The sequence below is a fragment of the Glycine soja genome, chromosome 17, assembly GCF_004193775.1.
Source record: "Glycine soja cultivar W05 chromosome 17, ASM419377v2, whole genome shotgun sequence".
NCBI classification, from domain to species: domain Eukaryota; kingdom Viridiplantae; phylum Streptophyta; class Magnoliopsida; order Fabales; family Fabaceae; genus Glycine; species Glycine soja.
In genome coordinates, this window is record NC_041018.1 from 34,517,345 (window position 1) to 34,526,742 (window position 9,398).

Genomic DNA, 9,398 nt, shown 5'->3' on the forward strand with positions numbered 1-9,398 from the left:
TGTAGGAGTATTCGTTTTACTTGAAGAAAGCTTCAAAATTAAATGATATGAAGTTGATATTTCAGTTTCCATATATAGAATATGAGGTGAGACATAGCTTTGTGTTTTTGATTTTGTATCTAAGGCACACCTGTGCTTTTTTCTTTTCTCCCAAATGATGCTATCCAATGATGTCTTAAAGTGAAATATGTAAAATTATCATATAAGATATTGAAATATTGATATATTATTTAGTTAAAATATCATGTAATTTTGTTAATAAGTTTTTATTAATTTTTTTTATTTCTGGAAATAATTAAATATTTAGAATATGTATAATTCCTTTATTAATATCACTGATATTTAAACACTATGAATATATAATTATTTTAAATGCAATTACTTATAAGATTATAATATTTGATAAATTTTTATTCCAATCCTTTAATTAAATTGTATTTTTAAGGATTTAAATATCTAATTAAATAAAATGATTTCATTAATTAATTTGTTTACTCAATTGTAAATATTAATGCACTAATATAACAGGGTTAAATACTTAAAAGAAAGCTTTTAAATTAATTTGTTATGTAGTAGATTTTAATCACTAATGCATGAATTAATTGGCATGATGACATAGGATTATTGTTGAACTAACTTATTTAAAGTTTGAGTCCTAAGAATATAATTGTGTTAATTACTTAGAAGAAAATTTTATTGTCTATAATGATTATACTTATTCAATTTAAGAATGATTGTCTGCAAGTAAAGGGATACTCTTTATAAAAACAATATTTTAATTAAATCTAAAATTTTATTTAAAAATATATTATATTTAATTTTTGTAATTAACTTATAAAATGATATATTGTTTTATAAAATTTATGAATTAGACATATAAGTACTATTTTGAAAATTTTGTTTCATTTTCAATCATGTTAATTTTTTAAAATTTTAAAAATATAAGATTTGTTTCTATTGTTTGATTTTGATCAAAATGTTTTAGTTCTATCTCATATTTAATTATTTATTTTTTATTTCAGTTCAAGTACTATTCCCCGTCATCAAACTCTACAAGTTTTAAATAACTTTAATTCAAGTCTTTGACTTATTTGAACTCGTGCAATTCGGATATGATTATACTGTTATTTGTAAGTTGATAATTCGGATATGACTATAGCATTAATTTGTATCATGCAATTCAGATATAACAATTCACCAACAATAATGTTACCCTTCGAATCCTAACTTATTCCCTTTAACCCTTAAAACGTAATTAAAGAGGATTTTGTAATTTTAAATGATACATTCTTATTTTAAAGCATCAATCGGGTACACAAGCTTCTTATCTCTCCTCCTTTTTTCATTTTGAAACTTTCTTTCTTAATCCAATCAAAGCATAAAGTTCAATTGATACACATATTTTTTGTAACTTCATTTAATTTAAGATCAAATTTAACATGGTGTTTTAGCTCAATATGTTATTTTCGTGTATAGAAATATGTCTATATTATTTTAGTAAAAAATCAAATAGGAATAAAAATTAAATTTTACTATGTAAAACTTTTATTATAAAAGTCTTGTTATTGTAATTTTGCAAATAATTTTTTTCTATTTAATATCTACGTAATAGAGTTGATATCAGCTGTGCAAAAAAAAAAAAAATTAATTTGATCAAGATATTTAAATTTAAATGTAATATTTTTTAATCATATATATAACTTGATATATTAAAAAATTATTAAATAATGTGTTGTTGTGTTGGAAAGAAATGATAATTTAAAATGAAAATCATATTTAAATTAATTAAAAATATATTCTTTTATTCAATATATTCTTGATCAAATAAATTAACATATTTTATTTTTTTAGTTATATTTCTTAAATCAATTTTAATAATGAATAACTGAACCAAAAAAAGGTAAAATAAAAAACACCAATAATATATAATATTGATCATGTTATATAGATGTACTTAATGAAATAGTTGTATACGATTAAAAAAACCAAGTGGATGTATGCAAACAAGAATATGAGATATATGATAAAAAATAAAAAATACAAGTAGATAAAAATAAGATTAATTTAGTAACTTTTTTTTAAAAATAATATATAATTATTACAAGATAGTTTAATAAAAAAGAAGCTGAAATTTAAGTATAATATTAAATTAAATATTATTTAATTATTTTAACATATATTAGTAATAGAAAGGTTATTTAATTTTTATATTATTGACTATACTAAATTCAACATCAAGGAATTTAAATGAGTTAGTTAAATAATGTGTGTTATTTGTTATAAACTCCTTACCACCTTGAGTTTGATTCTTATGATAATAAACAATGTTTTTTTTACAAAAATAGAAATATAAGTATTAGGCCAATTATCCTATCGTTTATTTCTCTTTTTGGACTATTTTTAAGTATTAGGCCCAATCATGGGGATAGAGACCTGTTAGGGAATAAAAATAAGAAATAACATACAATCTCGTGGTGTTCCATAGTCATGCTTATCTTAACCATTGTTTATACATTTTTTTTAAATGATTATATATAAACATAAGATTAAATACTTTTTTATTATTTTTATTTTTTAGGTTTAATTTTGTTTTCTAAATTTTAAAAAATACATTGATTTGCTCTCATATTTTTATTAAATCATTTATCATATGACATTGTTAAACTCATGCTTCAAATTAGTCTTGCAATTGTTCTTCAATGTATTTTTACTTCAGAGTTTGTTATGTTAGGCAACAAGAATAAGGAATAATATACAATTTGGTGGTGCTCCATTGTCATGCTTATCTTAATAATCATTTATACATTTTTTATGTAAACATAATATTAAATACTTTTTAATTTTTTTAATTTTTTAGGTTTAATTTTGTTCTCTAAATTTTAAAAAAATACCTTGATTTGTTCTCATCTTTTTATTAAATCCTTTATTTTATTAAATCATTTATCATATGACATTGTCAAGCTCATACTCCAACTTAGTCATGTAACTATTCTTTAGTATATTATATTTATCATGAATGCATTCCAATATGTTAGCAGTTTTAGATTTTACTTCATAGTTTAGTCTTTTGTAAATAATATACTAACAATATATCCAACAACAATAACTTCAATAAAATTAAATATGTATTTCATTGTTTCTAAAATTTTAAAATATGAATAACCATGAATATCATCGAAGTTAAATAGATAATGTTATTTTATAAAATATATTATATATTTTAATCATATTAATTTTGATTCTCATTAAATAAGTTCTACACAATTACAATTATACTATGTAAGTATCTGTGCTACTAATTATTATTGTTATTAATAGTCATTCAACAAAGACCTTGAGCGTCCAGGTTCTGTAAGAGTAAGCCTAACAAAAACTAGTAAAAGCTTAAAAAATAAAGTATAAGCAATAAGCATAGAAAAGAACAATAAAAATTGAAATTGCATTAAATAGATAGTAAGGAAGAATTACATTACAAGAGTTTGATCGCTAGGCTCCCAAAAATGAGGGGTTTAACCTCTCATAGTCATGAGAGACTTTACACTTTAGGGATTAAAGGGGATGGAAGAAGAAGAGGGATGGATAAGGGAAGAGAAGGAGGGAATGACTCTAGAAAGTGGGTTTTCCCTGTTTGAGATACTTAGACTTTAGGTGTATTCAGTAGAGAGCTCTGAGTCTCGATGTGTCTTTTTCCTTTGCTTCCTACTCCTTTTATAGGCCTTAGGTAGCTTAAAATTCACGCGACCTTGCACTAAGCGTTCCCTCTGCGCTTAGCAAGTATGGTGGTGATTACACGCTTAGCGCAATGACCTCTGAGCTTAGCGAGTATGGTGATGATCACACGCTTAGCGCGAGATTTGCCCTAAGCCTTCAGGTTTCTTTGTGGGCCTTCTTCGCAGTAAGCTTTGGCTGGCCGCTAAGTGAGGCGTTGCGCTGAGCCTGTCTTGTATGCTAAGTGAGATGTTCCAATCTTCAACTTCTTTTTCAAGGTTTTGCAACAATTTTCCTCCAAAGCACTTGAAATTTCCCTTCTTTTGAATCCTATTGGTCAAAAGTTAAAATGACATTAAAATCCTCATTATTCTATTCAAAACAATAGTAAAGTATAGGAAATTCAGTCATTCTAGTCAAATTTGACTATCAAATAAATCTAAATTTCGCAATTATCAACCATTTGGGACCTTAACATTAACTCTGTTGACACCCCCCTATATCGAAGTCTCTCTCCTATCACCTTTACGAATAGAAACTTCAAGGGCATCAATCCTATCAACCAAGACAAACCCATGGTTGTCTCCATCATCATAGCAAACTTCATGGTGTCCAGGGCCCTTCTCAACTAGGGCAGTTCCACTAACATCCTGTATTGGAAAACCTTCTAAAAACTCGAGGTCTCACCTAACACCGTTCACCCTCATGCTGGTCCACTCCTCGACTTTGCAGGCAAGAGAGTCGAGATCAGAGGCTACGTGGACTTAATGACCTCCTTTGGTCAAGGCAAGCTCCCCAGGAGCTTCACCATCAAATATTTACTGGTTGACGCAAACACATCATACTTTGCCTTAATCGGTAGGAAGACACTCAATGAGCTCGGAGCCATAGTCTTCACACCCCATCTGATAATGAAATTCCTTACACTAATAAGGGAGATTGTAACCGTTAAGGCTAACCAAAAGTAAGTACGCCAGTGCTATGCAGAGAGCCCGAAGGTAACACCATATCCTTATATCTAGGAGCTGACCATGCCTCACCCCACTGCGGCTGAAGGTACTCAAGTCATGACAGTGGATGAAGGGTTTCAAAGCTGAGCCCCGACCATCTACCAATCCAGCTTGGATAGAGAATTTGACATAGATCTACGAGACGATGCCTCTGACAAAGGCTTGAAACCCATCAAAGAGCTTGTCCAGCTGCAACTTGGACCTAAACTGGGGCAGTGCTCGCGGCTCAATAGGGACCTCACCAGTCATGAGCATCGATGCATCGTCAACATGCTACACAAAAATTCAGATTTATTTACCTAGCAGCCATCTAACATGCTGATGATCCATCCCAACATAATCTGCCACAAACTGGCTATCTACGCCCAAGCCAAGCTAGTATCACAAAAGAAAAGGAAGATGGGAGAAGAGCGGCGTAAAGTCGTCAAAGAAGAAGTCGGAAAGTTCCTCCATGCCAACCTCATCAGAGAGGTCAAGTTTTCCACCTGGCTCGCCAATGTCGTCATGGTCAAAAAGGCCAACGACAAATGGCAAATATGCACCAACTACACTGATCTAAAAAGGGCATGCCCCAAAGACGTGTATCCTATCCCCAACATCCATAGGTTGGTCGATGGAGCGTTCGGATTCTAGGTGCTAAGCTTCCTGGATGCCTACTTCGGATACAACCAGATCAGAATGCATCCTCCAGACGAGGAGAAAAGGGCATTCATCACTGAAGAGGCCAACTTTTGCTACAAGGTCATGCCATTCGACCTCAAAAATGCTGGCGCGACATACCAATGACAAATGGACCAAGTCTTTAAACAATAGATCGACCGAAACGTCAAGGTATATGTGGACGATATGGTTGTCAAGTCTCAAAGCATACCCTAACAAGTGGCAGACCTGGAAGAAGTCTTTGGGGAACTACGCAAACACAACATGCAACTCAACCCTAAAAAATGCACTTTCAAGGTAGGTGGTGGAAAGTTCCTCGGTTGGCACAACAACTTCAATAGTAGCAAAAACAGCCCCCCACACAACATCAGCAACAAAAGGAGGTGAAGGAGTAGGGATAGCAGAAGTAACAACAGCATCAACAGCAGTAGCATGAGCCTCGACGATCGGTGGAGCCAAAGGCACATCCTACTATGTCTAGAGGTGACCCGCAATGGGCATCAACCTCGCCGCCTGTCTCAAGGCACGAAGGCTTATAGAGGCCTTAGACTCCTTGCGGCCCAACGACCCTGTAGCATCATTCTTCTTCCTCTTAGCCAAAACAAAGGAAGGAGCGCTGGGAGCAACCTTAGCAGCAGGACCAACCTGCTTCACAGATGACCTCTAAGCGAAGTCACCCATTATTCCTACAAAACAACTAAGACAATAACACAAACACGTGTTAGACATTGGTTGACACCCACCTCCAATAACCAACATGGACAAGATTAGGCACTTACTAGCCAAGGTAGCGAGAGGATCACTTGCCGATGGAAGAGACAAAATGGCCCGTGCGTCCAATGAGGCCGATAGCTGCTTCAGAATTGCTTTGTCGACCCCCCAACAAGGGTCAACAGATCCTCATCATACGACTTGAACATGGTAGGATCACATTGCCAGTAGAATGGGAAGCGGGGATCCCCGTCCCTATTGAACATCAATGGCATGCCATCGGCCATGACATCAGTAGCCAAGACCTTGAAAAAATGGTCCTTGAAATGGAGAAAGACATTTGAGGAAAAGTCGAATAGCTTCTTAGACACTGTTCAAGGAGACCCATCCAGTCTGGCCAGATGGTTTTATATGGAAGAAGAATAAGAAGATCAACATGTTATGCTGGATGTTGAAGAAAGGACACAAAATTTCAAGCGCCCTTATCATTGCCCAACTATTTGGGTGAAGCTGGGAATGGGCCACATTCAAGTGCTCCAGCAGAGCACACTGAAACACGGTCAATGGCAGAATAACACCCAAGACCTCAAACAAGCACCTGTACATAAAAAAGAAGGGTGGACAACCAGGCGTCACCCTTAGAAACGAGAAATCATCACTCCCACAAGCCTGAACGGCCAGCTTACAATAGTCCTTAGCATGTCCAGGCTCGGGGGCTTGGCATGCCAGATTGACCTACAACTCTCAAACTCGTCGGGGCCACCATGCTCGACCCTGGACAACACTCGTCCATACTTGGGGGGTTTGACAAACTCGTCACCCTCTACTTGTCAAGACTACTACCCTAGACATCATACAGACTCCCTCAACAAGGGACAAGCTTCCTCGACACGGGACAACCTCTTTCACCCACAAATCGGCTCAGAGCTTAGGGGGCTTATGTACTGTCCAGGACCCACCAATCCTACCCACAAATCATCCCTTACCCACTCATAGCCAGCGACGGTAGGGGTGGACGACGGTGACCCAACACTCATGCTAGGTCGAACGGGGGGAGACGACCTCACGTCTCCACCTCCACCAACCTACACCCCCGAAAGCAGAAGGATGGAGGGTCACAGTAATGGAGACTGGCTCCCTGGAAGTAGCAAAAGGTCATGCCCTTCCGTGAAGGCGAGAAGTGCCTCTACTATTTTTGTGTGAAGTCTTCACCTTGAAGAGGACTCCCTATGAGAAGCACCTCAGTGAGTATCCTTAAACGACAAATCGTCTATTGAGATGATCTCTTGATCCATGATGCGTTGCTCAATGTCCCCAGAATCACTACTGCCCAGATCAATGGCGGAATTAGACAAGAAGGAAGACATTATAGTGGAAGAGAGTACCTTAAATAATGAAGAAAGAAGAAGGGGAAAAATGGACATCAAATAGCACAAGGAAGCAAGGAGAGCACAAGGAAAGAAAGAATGCAAAGAAGTAAGAAGACAATGAATAGTGACTCCCAAATAAAACGTCCACTCCATTTATAGGGGAGATGGACTTTTCAGTAACTAGCGGGAGCTAAAGAGGTGCTTTAAAATTTCACAACATAATGTTCCTTTACTCACGCATGACCGTTACTGTAGTACGTGCCTACTTCGCGTGCGACACACAAGCAAGAGCATTGCGCATGTGTCGTGCGCACCCGTTACAATTGATAGCTATTACGGACTATCTTAAATGCACTCTTCAACGATTATTAAAAGGGCAGAGTTGTCAAATTTGATGACTTACCTTACTTGACACACAAAAGACAAGTCCATCATGGACGACTTGACAAAAGCAGCCTGGACAACGCATGTCTAGGCTCGGGGGCTTAACAAGCCACATCGACCTATAACTCTCAAACTCGTTGGGGCCACCACGCTCGACACCGGACAACACTTGTCGACACTTGGGGGGTTCAACATGTTGGACAAGTGGCCTTAATAACTTAAGAGGGGGGGGGGTGAATTAAGTTTCAAAATTTCTCACTAACATACTTTTAATCCCCTTCTAAATGATAGGCTCAGAATGCAGAAGAAGAAACCACAATCAATTTAATAATGTTCTTTAAACATACAAGACAAAATTGATTGCAATAACATAAATGAGATAAGGGAAGAGAGAAATGCAAACTCGATTTATACTGGTTCGGCACTTCCCGTGCCTACGTCCAGTCCTCAAGCAACCCACTTGAGATTTTTACTAACTTTGTAAAAATCCTTTTTACAACTTCTAAACACCCGAGGGATCCCTTTCCCTTGTGTTCAGGAAACTCACAATTCAAGAGACAACCAGTCTCTTGATTACAATTGACTTTCTAAGATGAACAAAAAGATTTCTCTCCTTTAGAGTGGATAATACAAATTGAAGTTTATAGAGGAATTTCTCTCTTTTAGAGATGATAATACAATTTGAAGTTCTTGGATGAACTCTTAATAGATTTGCAAGTGTTCTCCCAAGAGTTGTTGAGAGAGCATTTGGCAATGAAGTTCTATTAGAATATCTCTCTCTTGCTTTTCGAAATCAGACACACATATATATAGGCCCTTCGTGCCTTTTCAAAATGGTTTGAAGAGATGTGTATTTTCTAAAAGCTTTTTCTGAAATTCTTCACTGGTAATCAATTACAGGTTTTTGGTAATCGATTACACAATTATATTTTGAAGGGTCATGACTTTTCAAATTGAATTTCAAAAAGTTCCGTTGCTGGTAATCGCTTACACATAAATGGTAATTGATTATAGCTTTTAAATTCAAATTTCATAACCCTTCTAAAAGCTGATTTTTTAAAATTGTCTTCTAGTAATTGATTACCAGAGCCTTGATCTCTTGGAAACACTTTGTTTTGAGGCAAAAGCTTGATCTTGAATTAATCTTGAAGCAATGCTTGTTTGTTGAAGTAACCTTGTATTATTCTTGAAGCAATGCTTAACCTTTGAATGCTTGTTGAAGTAACCTTGTTTGATTATTCTTTGGCATCATCAAAATCATGTATTCATACATTTACATTCTCCCCCTTTTTGATGATGACAATCATTATCAATCAAACTCTTTTCTGCATCATCAAAACCTGCATGATTCACATTCTCTCCCTTTTTGATGATGACAATCATTATCAAGCAAACTCTTTTCGGCATCATCAAAACCTACATGATTCACACGACAAACTCGTCACCCTCTACTTGTCAAGACTACTACCCTAGACATCATACAGACTCCCTCAACATGACACAAGCTTCCTCGACATGGGACAACATCTTTCACCCATAAATCGGCTTAGAGCTT